The sequence below is a fragment of the Martes martes genome, assembly GCF_963455335.1.
Source record: "Martes martes genome assembly, chromosome: 9".
NCBI classification, from domain to species: Eukaryota; Metazoa; Chordata; class Mammalia; order Carnivora; family Mustelidae; genus Martes; species Martes martes.
In genome coordinates this window covers 75,398,445-75,410,771 of record NC_137896.1, presented here as the reverse complement: position 1 = coordinate 75,410,771, position 12,327 = coordinate 75,398,445, and the positions used below count along the sequence as shown (strand labels likewise).

Genomic DNA, 12,327 nt, shown 5'->3' with positions numbered 1-12,327 from the left:
CTGGACTTAGCCAGCACTATTATGCAAGAGGTTCTTATTCCTGGGGGATCAGAAAGCTGGCAAAACATCAGTCTGGAGCTCCTGGTGGCCATCATTTTGCCTGAGAATGAAGCCAAGTGAACCCTTTAAAAACAGGTTTTAGGGAGTAGCTTAAAATTACAGCTGGGGGTGGGGGGAGGCGCCTGGGTGGCTCAGCGGGTTAAAGCCTCTGCCTTCAGCTCAGGTCATGATCTCAGGGTCCTGGGATCAAGCCCCGCATTGGGCTCTCTGCTTGGCGGGGAGCCTGCTTCCTCTTCTCTCTCTGCCTGCCTCTGCCTGCTTGTGATCTCTGTCTATCAAAAAAATAAAATCTTAAAAAAAAAAAAAAATTACAGCTGGGGCACTAGATCTTAAGTCTCAAAACAACAGGGTCTTATCATTGTCAGATTATGATGTTATAATGAATGCCATCTTTGAAAATAAATACACACTCATCCCGAGTCTCTGAAATTATTTTAGAATCTAACCTCTTTCTAGGAAGTAGCAAAATGAAAGAGTGTTTTTAGTAGTCGGACAAAAACTGTCCATTATTCTCAACATTAAAAATTGAATGCAAAAAAAAATCAAAAATTAAAAAAAATTGAATGCAATGATTTAAAGAAAAGTAACACATTATTGTTTGCATAATATATACAGAATCATGCAGTTTCTAGTGATTAGAATTTTGTCATACTTGGAAAGGAAAAGAAGACAGTGGCTGAGAAGCACATCCCCTCATAAAAGATACCTAAACAGTATGCTTAGGATGACTAATATTAAGGATTTGAACATAATATAGTTTTCCTCAGAGGAAACAATCTTAGTTTCTAAAGAGCATTCACTTCTGACATCTCAATTCCTGATTTCAGTGGCTACACACTATGTACCTCTGTGCCACACTTAGGACAAGTAAAGTACACGTCAAATAAGAAACTACTTTTAACACAGTAGTAACAGGAGATGTGCTCACATCCTATGGTGTGAGGCATGGTTGGGTCACTCTCCACACAGAGAACACTGTTTGCCACTGGAGGAGAATGTATTGTCACTATCAGGAGCACCAGTAAGAGGAATACACCATGAAGACAACCTAGCTTTCAATCTCTGGATATTAATAAGTGGTAAGAGAAAATTCAGAAACTCAGCAAAACCATGCCAGAGAAGTTCCCTATTCATATACTCAAAGCCAACTTCACGTACGTTTTGGGGCTTGCAAAATACAGAATGAATGCATAGGAGACATTCTGTCAAAGTTGCAAACTTGCCCCTCTGAAGGAAAATCAGGAAATTAATCAGCCCACATAATTTAAAAAGTCCAACCATGATATTCATACACTGCCTGGCTTTCCCAAATGATGCCAAATGACAGTTTGGAAACAGGTCATAGCAGCACTCTTCCAGCCATGTCCTGCCAATTGTACACACAGCATACCACAGCTTCTGATTCTTACTTGGTGGCTGGTACCTCAACTTTGGGGAAAAATCATTTTTATACTGAATATTCAAAATGGATTGTCTCATGGTGGCATTTTGAGAATAGACGGTGAATCGCCCCAAGAAAAGCCACAACAATGCTTTTACCTCTGGTTCAAAGTGGGCCAACAGCCCTGGCTTAAATCCATGAAAGCACTGAGGAAACTGGGACCAAACTAGCTGTTTCAGGGCCTTGTTCAGTTCAAGCACATCCAACTGACTTATTCTTAGCACTCTGTTTGTCCTTTCCGTGTTCTCTTCTCTGGAAGCCAGGTCTTCTTAGAAGTCTCTTATTCACAAGCAGTTAAGAAGGGAGAGGTCTTAGGAGTTCCACATAACTTTCTCTGAGACATTCTCTGGGAAGCTTGGATTCTCCTAGCAGAACCTGGATTACCCCAAAACTACTTTTTATAATTTGGTGCACAACTTTCCAATCTTTTCTATGTGCATGTGTCTTTATGTGTATAATTTTATAGAGAAAGGATGATACCTAAATGGCCTTTTGTTCACTCACTGCTTTACCAAGAAATATGCTATGCACATTTTGCTTCTCAAGGTCATTTTGAATAATACATTATAAAATATCAACAGTATAAGTAGGTATATAATAAAAAGGAAACTGTTTCCAACTTTAGACATCTTATATTATTTAAATTAAAATTATTTCTAGAAACAACAAAACCCTATACAAAAAACAGCATATAGATTTACTTCACTGTTTTGATGTTTGTAAGGTATACTAGTAAATGAATGCATCATAATTTATGTAAGCACAAAGTACGAGAAAGCATAATCATATTGATGGATACTTGAGTTGTATTGAGTGTTTTGTAATTATAATTAATATCTGTCATATATTTATTCACATATATTCATATACATACATATATTCTTAGAAGACTGTTGTTTAAAAAATACATGCATTTCCTATTATAATGGATATTACCAAATTATCTTCAAATGAGGTCTTAATAATAGGTTTCTACCAAGAGGGAACGGGAGAGAGGGGAACCCTCCTTACTGTTGGTGGGAATGCAAGCTGGTGCAACCACTCTGGAAAATAGTGTGGAGGTTCCTCAAAAAACTGAAAATAGAGCTACCCTATGACCCAGTGATTGCACTACTGGGTATATATCCTAAAGATACAAACTTGGTGCTCTGAAGGGGCATGTGCACTCGAATGTTTATAGCAGCAATGTCCACAATAGCCAAACTATGGAAAGAACCTAGATGTCCATCAACAGATGAATGGATAAAGAAGAGGTGGTATATATACACAATGGAATACTATGCAGCCATCAAAAGAAATGAAATCTTGCCATTTGCAACGATGTGGATGGAACTAGAGGGTATTAGGCTTAGCGAAGTAAGTCAATCGGAGAAAGACAACTATCATATGATCTCCCTGATATGAGGAAGTGGAGATGCAATGTGGGGGGGTTGGGGGGGTAGGAAAATCAAAAATGAAAGAAGATGGGATTGGGAGGGAGACAAACCATAAAAGACTCAGTCTCAAAAAACAGACTGAGTGTTGCTGGGGGGATGGGGGACGGGAGAGGATGGTGGGGATATGGACATGGGGGAGGGTATGTGCTATGATGAGTGCTGTGAAATGTGTAAACCTGGCGATTAACAGACCTGTACCCCTGGGGATAAAAATACATTATATGTTTATTAAAATAAATTAATTAATTTAAAAAAAAGACCCCCCCCAAAAAAAAGAGGGAATGGGAAAGTTTATGTACATTCACACCCTGGCCAACATAATCTACTACCAAAATTTTAAACTTTGTCAGTCTCTGGATATAAGAGGAAATATCCCATTATCTTTTTTTTTAAAAGATTTTTATTTATTTATTTGACAGACAGAGATCACAAGTAGGCAGAGAGGCAGGCAGAGAGAAAGGGAGGGAAGCAGGCTTCCCACTGAGCAGAAAGCACAATGTGGGGCTCGATCCCAGGACCCTGGTATCATGACCTGAGCCAAAGGCAGAGGCTTTAACCCACTGAGCCACTCAGGTGCCCTGAAGTATCTGATTATCTTAATAAGCATTATTTTAATTATAAATGAAGTTGAAGTTTATTAATGAGATTTATGTTTGTAAGACTATTGTATCCCTGTTTGAATGAATTATATTTTCTTATTTTTACACATTTTTTTCTTTTGAGTAATTAATCTTTGAGTGCTGTGTAAGAACTCTTTACATATTACAAAAGTATGTAATTTGTTACATGGGTGTTTTCATAGATTGTATTCATGCCCCCAGTTCACACTTTATCCATTCCCTTCATCCTATAATTCTGTCATTCCTATATTAACCTCCTCATTCTGAGACTTTATGACTTGTTTTGGCTAATAGTAAGTAGTAGAAGTTACATTATACCAATTCAGAGTCTTGGCCTCAAAAGGACTGCATGTTTCTGTTGTTTTATTGTACTTTGTCATTGCCACAAACCCACTAGGAAGGAATATCGGGTGAAACAGACCCAGTGAACTCATTTGCTTCAGATGAGGTCCGTCTAAATAATCTTAGAACCAGGCAACCCAACTGAGATTACTCCATCATCATGACTCAAGAGCCATAGTAAATGACTGTGGTTTTAAGCCTTTAAATTTCAGGGTAGTTTGTTATGCAGCAATAGGAAATGGAAATCCTTCAGTGCTGTGTCTCCCTTTTGTTCCCTTTTCTCCCTCCTACTCTCCTTCATTCCTCTTTTTTTCACTTTTCTTCCTTCCTTTCTATTATGCTTTCTTATATTTATTTGTGGCAGTTTTAACACGCTCTAATTATTATTCATTTTCCAATTTTTTAGCTTACCTTATATTTTTATTTTTGTTGACATTTTTTATTGGAAATCACATTAAATTTATTCATCAGTGTAGATAAAACATTTAGCACTTTTCTGTTCTAATAAATATTGATTTATATTATCATTTAACTATAAATAATACTTTATTATATAGGTCATTTTCATTCCTTCATACTTATAAGCTATGCCTTGTTGAATATCTTTCCTATGTTTTTCACACTCATCCAATTATTACTTCAGCACAAATCTTTGGAAGTGGAACTGGTGGGTACATATATTTTAAGGCTTTTGTATGTATTAGAATTATTCCCAGAAAATGTTGTATAATGTTGTAGTCACACTAACAATTTATAATACTGCATATTTTCAACATCTCCAGAACACTCTGAATATTAACAATATTTTATATATTTGTCCATAATGATAGGGAAGTAATAATAGAGGTGGGTAGTTTAAATTCACTGTGTGACATGCACTTCGAGTCTACAAAGGAAAAAGTCATGTCATATGTGATTAACTATACTCCAGGGAATGTGTGCTTTTCTGAACTTTCATGTAATTCCTATGAATGTTACTACTTTAGGAAATGTCTGTGATCTCCACGGTAAGAGCACATTAATGGTCATAATTGTTTTGTTCTCCAAACCCCCACCCCATCCCATTTTGTTTTCCAGAAGACACACTTTCCTTTCACATCTCATCCCTTCTTCTTCATGTGTGGCAGAATCTTAAATAGGATAAACTCCACAATTTTAGAAGTTTTTCATAAACTTTAATTTGGTTTTAAATGCCACTGAAGGTTTGTTTCCAGAACACCCACAATATGAAAGTTTAAAAGTGCACGAAAATTTTAAAAACTTTATAGTTTCAAGGAAAGAAAGAAGTAATTCCAAAATATGATGAGAATCTATACCACTTTAAAACTAGGTCATTTCCTTTTCAATGATCAAAATTCCTCTTTGCTCCTCCCTCTCTTAAGCCCTGAGGAACAAGAACATATGATCTTAAAAATTTCCAATTTTACTTAAGGCCTGACTTCCATTAAAATTTCCGTCACCTTATTAAGAGGAAAGATGTACATTTGTGGTATTATGTTATTCTTTAATCTGAAAAACTATGCAAACTGTGTACCTTTCAAACTAGTAAAGGTTAGTGAATACCAGATTCATTCTGGGGCTCTATCCCACTTAGGATTTATAGTAAAATGACTTTCAACATTATGTGCAGAAGTCTAGCAATGATATTATAAGAATAGAATGCATCAGATTCAGGACTAGCTGGAAAAATAAGCACTTGTTAGATAACAGGTGTGCTTTCTCGACCTTCCACCATCTCCTCTTTTACCATGAAAGAACCAATTACCCAGAACTCAGGGTGACTCAATTACTCTTCATAACAGTTACCACTTTATGGATGAATAATAAATCTAAGCCTAAATTCACGGCAGTTTCTTACTTTGGTCCACATAGCACTTATTATGTTTGAGTGAAAGAAACCCCCCTTTTTCTTCCAGTGAATATAAACACAAAATCATGTTGCCCTCAAATTAGCAGTAGTAATCTTGCTACTTTGAGAGAAGTCCCCCCGCCCCCCAGGACAAAGCCAGCACTCCTCAGAGGAAAGAACACAGAGAAATGGGGACTCAGCTGTGCAAACATGTTGGCTAATTGAAATTAAATTTAAAAAAACCCTTTTTTTTAAAAAGCTAAATCTGATGTTTTATCTCTGGATGGTTCAGTAATATGAGCCAATAAAATAACTACTGTTTATGCCACCATGAATAGAGTGTTTTGTTATTTACAATATAAAGAGTCATATTTATGTAGAATATTCCTCAGAAGGATAGTGAATCAAATTCTTGATACTTGGTACAACCAAGGAAGTTCATCTGGTGTCACGGATGCAGGAAAGATTCTAATATATTGTGATACAAGATGACAGTCACTCACTCTAGAGGAAAATATGTTTCTTAAAGCTCTTGGTTGATGGGTTATTCATGCTCTAACCCAAAACACAGTGGGTGAAGCAAATTTTCTAATCTCTGTGCTTGATATTATATTTGCTGAATGAAACACCTTTTTATCTTTTACTTTGAAGGTTTTAAAAACATTGCTGAGTATTCAGGTTGCAGTTATCCTGTCAAATAAAATATTTCAATGAGTTATGAATGATTTTAAAGAAAGATCCCTTCATAACAAAAAAACAATTGGAAACATTTTCACCATACGAATGGCTAGGATAAAGACAAAATGTCAGCTAGTATCCAAGTAGGGAACAAATATTTCATGAATTACATTCTGTTTATACTTCAAACACAAATTGAAATTGTTTATTTAGCTAACAGGCTCAGCCTTGATTACATGTCATTAGTGTCCATTATAATTTCAACTATGCTTGAATTTTATAAGCCTGCTAGAAAATTATATTCTTATATTTCAGAAATGGAAATAAAATTAATGTGGTATTTTGGCTATTAATACCTATAATCAAGTTAATCATTGCTTGAAGGATATAAATTTTTAATTTTCTACAAATAAAACAAAAATTAAAAGCAATTCTTCAAATCACCAATCAGTTCTTAACTTGGCATCAGTATTAGCCAGCTCCACACCAACTGACTACAGCTTTCCTAAAACATAATTATAATTTTCCTTTCCTATCTGTAAAGTGTTGGCCTTGACTACTATAGGATCGATGCATTTACTTCAGAACTTACTTCCTTCTTCATTGTTTGAAGCATTTTATGGCACTTAAGTGAACACCTACATCCATTTATTTCTACAATCATTTCCTAAACATTAATAGAACTATATTGATGTCTTATTCATACCATTTGTTGTAAAATAGGCAAAAAGGCTTATTTAGGAGTGAATAGAAAAGGGATACTAAAAGATTTACATGGTCAGAAAGTCCACAGAGAAGCCCAATCTAAACAGGATTTAACTTTCGGATCAAGAGAGTAAATGTGTTACACTCATAGGAGAAAAAAGATTCCTATTCATCAAAAGTGATTAATTTCATTCGCTGGAGACTTCAGAGAAGGTTTACATGATTTTCTTTATCCTGTCACACTGGTAGGAAATCTACATAATTACTGCTACAGAGTCTGTGGCTTCACATAAAATGGTTAGTGGAGGCACCCAAGTCATTTGTATTGGGAATGGGACTGCGGCGAGTATGTCCCCTGCTCAGGACCCCTTTCCTATTTTCCTAGTCAACTCTCACTTATTCTTTGGCTCTCCAAAATCATCTAAGATTTGGATAAATCCTCTTGTAATATATTGCACAGCCTTCAGTAACTTCCTTCATAATATGTATCAGCTTTTAGAAGTACCTCCTTTTATAGCTTTAATATATGCCCCCACTGTGCCCCATTAACACAAGTTATAAGTTCCAAGAATCTGTAAGTTCCAAGAGGGCAAGGGCCATGTCCATTTTGACCACTCTTTATGTACACACACACACGCACACACACACACAGACATACACCTTCAGCCTTAATGCTTAGTACATAGTAGACGTCAAACATATTTTTTAAGGGGCACCTGGGTGGCTCAGTTGGTTAAACCTCTGCCTTCAGTCGGGTCATGATTCCAGTGTCTTGGGATCAAGCCCCGCATTGGGCTCTCTGCTCTGTGGGGAGCCTGGTTCCTCTTCTCTCTCTCTGCCTGCCTCTCTGCCTACTTGTGATCTCTGTCCGTCAAATAAATAAATAAATAATTTTTTTAAAAAACATATTTTTTAAAAAACTCAGTGAATAAGTGAAAAAGAGATGACATTGATGGATAGACCTATCACTTTCCCTAGACAGAGATGAAAGAAGATCCCTGAATACTTCCAAACCTCAGTCTTGAAGTGCATTCCAGGGAATTGTAGGAGGCCAAACATAAGTGCAAATTCTCCCTGCCGCTGCTCAGATCCTGTAAGAAATGAAGTATCAGTTAACAGGGGATATGAGAGAAGAAAATTGAGTATATGGATTTTTTTTTGATTTTTTTTTTTTTTTTTTTACAGATGAAAAGCCCAAGATTTTTCCATGCCTACATATACCCTAGAAAACTTTTTTGATCTGCATTTTAGGTTTACTTTCTGTTAATCAAACCTCTCAAATTAACAAGGGGGCAAAAGTACTTGTGGCAAAGACAACTTTTTTTATTCATAGAATAATTCTATTTTCCTACTGGGAACACAGCTAATATATACCTTCCAACCCCTGTGCCTTTATGTCAGGGTCATGCAATTATAGTCCAACAAGTGATACATGGATGAAAATTAGCACCATAAAAATCTTTTTTGGATCATCCTTTCTCCTCACTTAGTTTTACAGATCAGGTATAGACCAAAACACCACAAACAGAGAGACACTAAGATCTTGAGTGATTGAAGCAGAGTGTCTCCCATGCTCCTCTTTCCCCACAATCCACTCTAACTTGCTTTGCATGGATTTGGATTATGTTGTGTTAAGCCACAAGAGTTGGGAGTTAGTTAGCCACTGACTAATTGAGTACTGTATGTTGTCACTGTCACTGAAACCGAAAAAGAGAGGTGAGATGGATTCCTTAACAACATTTTGGGAAATAATCAATAGGAAATTATCAAAGGCAGCTGGGCATCACTGGTAGAACAGGTATTTACTGATATTTCATTTCTCCTTCTATTTTTGTAAGTATGTTGAAGAGAGGTCACCATTGTCTTCATTTGTGATTCCACAAAATTACCCAACGTGATGCTAAGCTTTTGGGGAATAATTAATGCTTAACAAATAAATAAATTGTTTGCCTTTTTACTCCAACTACATTAAAGTATAATTAAAAAGTGTGCTATAGAGAAAAAAGCATGAATTCTGAAAGCAAAAAAAATGCTAGCCATGAAGATACATTTACCACAGCCGTCCAAAAAGTAGTATTTCTACATAGCTACATAGCAAGGGAAATTTATTGACTAACTCTTGTCTTTAGTTTTCTACTCTTAAAAGGAATATTATAACTACTCAACATAGGGTTAAATGGGCTAACATACATATATTTCAAAGCCTAGTAACTCATACAAGCAGGTGGTTCAAGTGTGTTTAATTGATATTTAAGTGGAAGATGTATTATTCTTCTCAGGTCATTTGCAAGCTAAAAAAAAAATTACCCAGAGTGATCTTTTCTTGTTTTGTAATGTTTCTATAAGACATAAGTAGAAAGAGACTATCTTTATACATGAATACAAATATACAGTTACAGAATTATTTCCTTCAGATTACTTTTATTTCATTTTCCTTCTCTCAAACATATTCTAGCACTATATACATATTCCATTGGCAAAGTCTAGAACTAAGAATATCATTCATTAAGGTAATATATTGGAGCAAGAGTGAAATACACACATTAATTGGGTATTTAAATGCTCCAATGTTTATTCTGTATCAAGTTATAATAAAAGACAAGTATAACACAAAACATGTAGTGGGTAGTCAGGATATTTAACCCATTTTTTAAGAAGAGGTAAAGTTTTTTTTCTTGGAATTTTTATAATCTATCAGCAAAAACAAAATATTTACTTAAAATACTCTTTCTTAAGGTAGTGATTAAATTCTTATTTTCCTTCCAACTAAAACCTTTAAGGGCTAAATCCTGGTCTAAGTTATATATATATATATATATATATATATATATATATATGTACATATATATATATATAATCAAGCTCTCAAATGTTCACTATTATATTTCACAGTGAAATAATCTCAGTAGAGTGAATGAGTAAAAAAACTAAGAGGTGCCCGGAGTCAAGAGCCAAAATACAATACCTTCATTGAAAGTTTAGCTGATGAATTTGCAAAACCAGTGTCCTTTATGACTATGAGACTCCCAGGAATTTTGGTGGTAACTTTGCCATGTTTTTCTCCTTTTTTTCATTATGTTTGACATTTTAAAGGCAGAGTTTCATTACAGACAAGCAATCTATGGCAACAGACTGGGGAAATAAGACAGTGTAGATACGGAGAAAGAGGAAGAAGGGAACAAAAATGAGCACCAAATTAGAATAAGGGCTTTGGAGGTCCATCATCACTGTATAATATGTCTGTGTGAAATATTAGAGACTTTGCTTTGATTTGTTACTAAATCAAATTATGCAGTTTGAATGAATGAAATATTTTCCTCTAGTTTTATTTGTGTGTATTTTTCTTAGATGAATGATTGGTTCTGAGGCCTCTGCCACACTCCAGAATTATGTGTGTGGCTGCTTTAAAAACCTGTGTGTCTGGTCATTTATTCTCTAAAATTATCTCATTGTCTGGCAATCAGTCTTCTCTCGTATACTTGTCCTAGCACATTATGTACACGGGAAATGTAAACAGATGTGAAGGAGGACCAGAAAAATTAGTTAATATTTAAAAAATACATTGTGAATTTTGGCTTCACATGTTTAACTTTTTTTAAGAAAAAAAGTTGCATGAATGGAAAAAAAAACTGTATACAGTATCTGTAAAATTGTCTTACCTGTTCCAATTTCTTGCTCATACCCTACTCAGACTAGAATTAAATATGGTGCATGGCCATATTCAGACACCCGAGAGACCAGAGGTTAATACTTTGGTTTGAAGCACCTCACCCTTTCTCTCCAAATGAACACTATCATATTGCGTTCTTACTGAGGATTTTGTCCAACCATATGTTGCCATGAATTAACTCTACCACCTCTCTTCTCAAGAATCAAAACCAGTTTGATTTGGGAACCTTCCCCTTTCCAAATGAAACAGAGACACAGTACTTAACTTTTCTTGGTGTTTGTAGATAATTGCCTTGTGTATTCCATTTAAAACTGTAATCTAGTTTGTAAAAGAGATGGTGACACATGTAAATAAAGCATCAGTGACAAAAAAAAAAATTGCTTTGATTTGTTACTCAAGATCAACAGTCTGGCCCTATGGCTAATACAAGTAGGAAATGGCAAAACTTATAAAATATGCCACTTTTTACTGTATTCTACAGTCCTCTGGGGCTTATGTACCACACACACAAAAAAAGCAAAAAGATCAAACTTTGCTTAACCAACAGCTAGAAAAGTCTATATAATAATAACAACTGTAACTGTCCAAATTATAAAAATAACTTTTCTAATTACTGTTAGTTTTTCTTTCAATTTCTTTGTCCCATTCTGCTTTTGTAGGGAATCCAAGCAGTGAGGGGATATCTAGGACAGGGCGGCAGACTGTGAGAAAGGGTGAGAAAACTGAAATCTCTCCTCACCTTCAGGACTCATCAGGAGAAAATAGAATGCGTAAGTCCAGAGAAGCCCACAAGGTGTCATTTTCTGGATGAATCTGTTATTGCACAGGATTAGGCTCTCTGGTTTTGCAGGGTCCATTGTTGATGGGCCTAGGGTTGATGGATCAGGTTAGTCGAGTTTATTAATTTGTAATGGTAAGACCACTTTCACTTAACTACAGTGCTCATGTGACAACCAGGACAAAATGTTTCCTTTTATCTGACAATTTAGTATAGGATATTGAATTAGTAAACTAAAAGCTTGGCTAAAGAGGTGAGTACTGTGGCAACTCAACTGATTATTTCTGATCCACACAGATTATAATTTTCTTGTGACTATATCCATATTCACTAGATTCAGGTCTCTCCTCCAGTTACTGATAGATTAATGCTGCTTACTTCTGGCTCTTTGGGCTTTCACAGCTTTAAATCATTGACTTTAAATGCAGGTTCACAAAAAAAAAAAAAAAAAAAAAAAAAAAGGCAGTGGATGGCTGCATATGGAACTGTTGAGAATCTGATTAAAATTACAAATTTGGGACCCCATCATAGACCTACTAAAACAGTATCACCAAACGTGGAGCACTAGCATTTGTATATTTTCATAATTTTCCCCAGGAAAATCTAGTAAGTGGTTCATTTTGCCTCTGTTCAGACTAAAAAACCTAATTGCAAACATACCATTTTTCACTAGCAAGTACAATTTTATTGGATAGATTTCCACATAATGAATTTAAATCATATACCAATGTGTCTTCACTGAGGTTAG

The 12,327-nt window shown here is 35.4% G+C and overlaps 1 pseudogene across 1 annotated transcript; it reads right to left on the bottom strand.

The window, feature by feature from the left end:
• Nucleotides 1-845: 845 nt before the first annotated feature.
• Nucleotides 846-11,658, bottom strand: LOC308349101 (peroxisome biogenesis factor 2-like; annotated as a pseudogene). Its single transcript has 2 exons — nucleotides 11,541-11,658; nucleotides 846-1,766 (listed from the first exon to the last, which is right to left on the bottom strand). The product of its transcript is annotated as a peroxisome biogenesis factor 2-like (transcript).
• Between the last annotated feature and the right edge of the window lie 669 nt (nucleotides 11,659-12,327).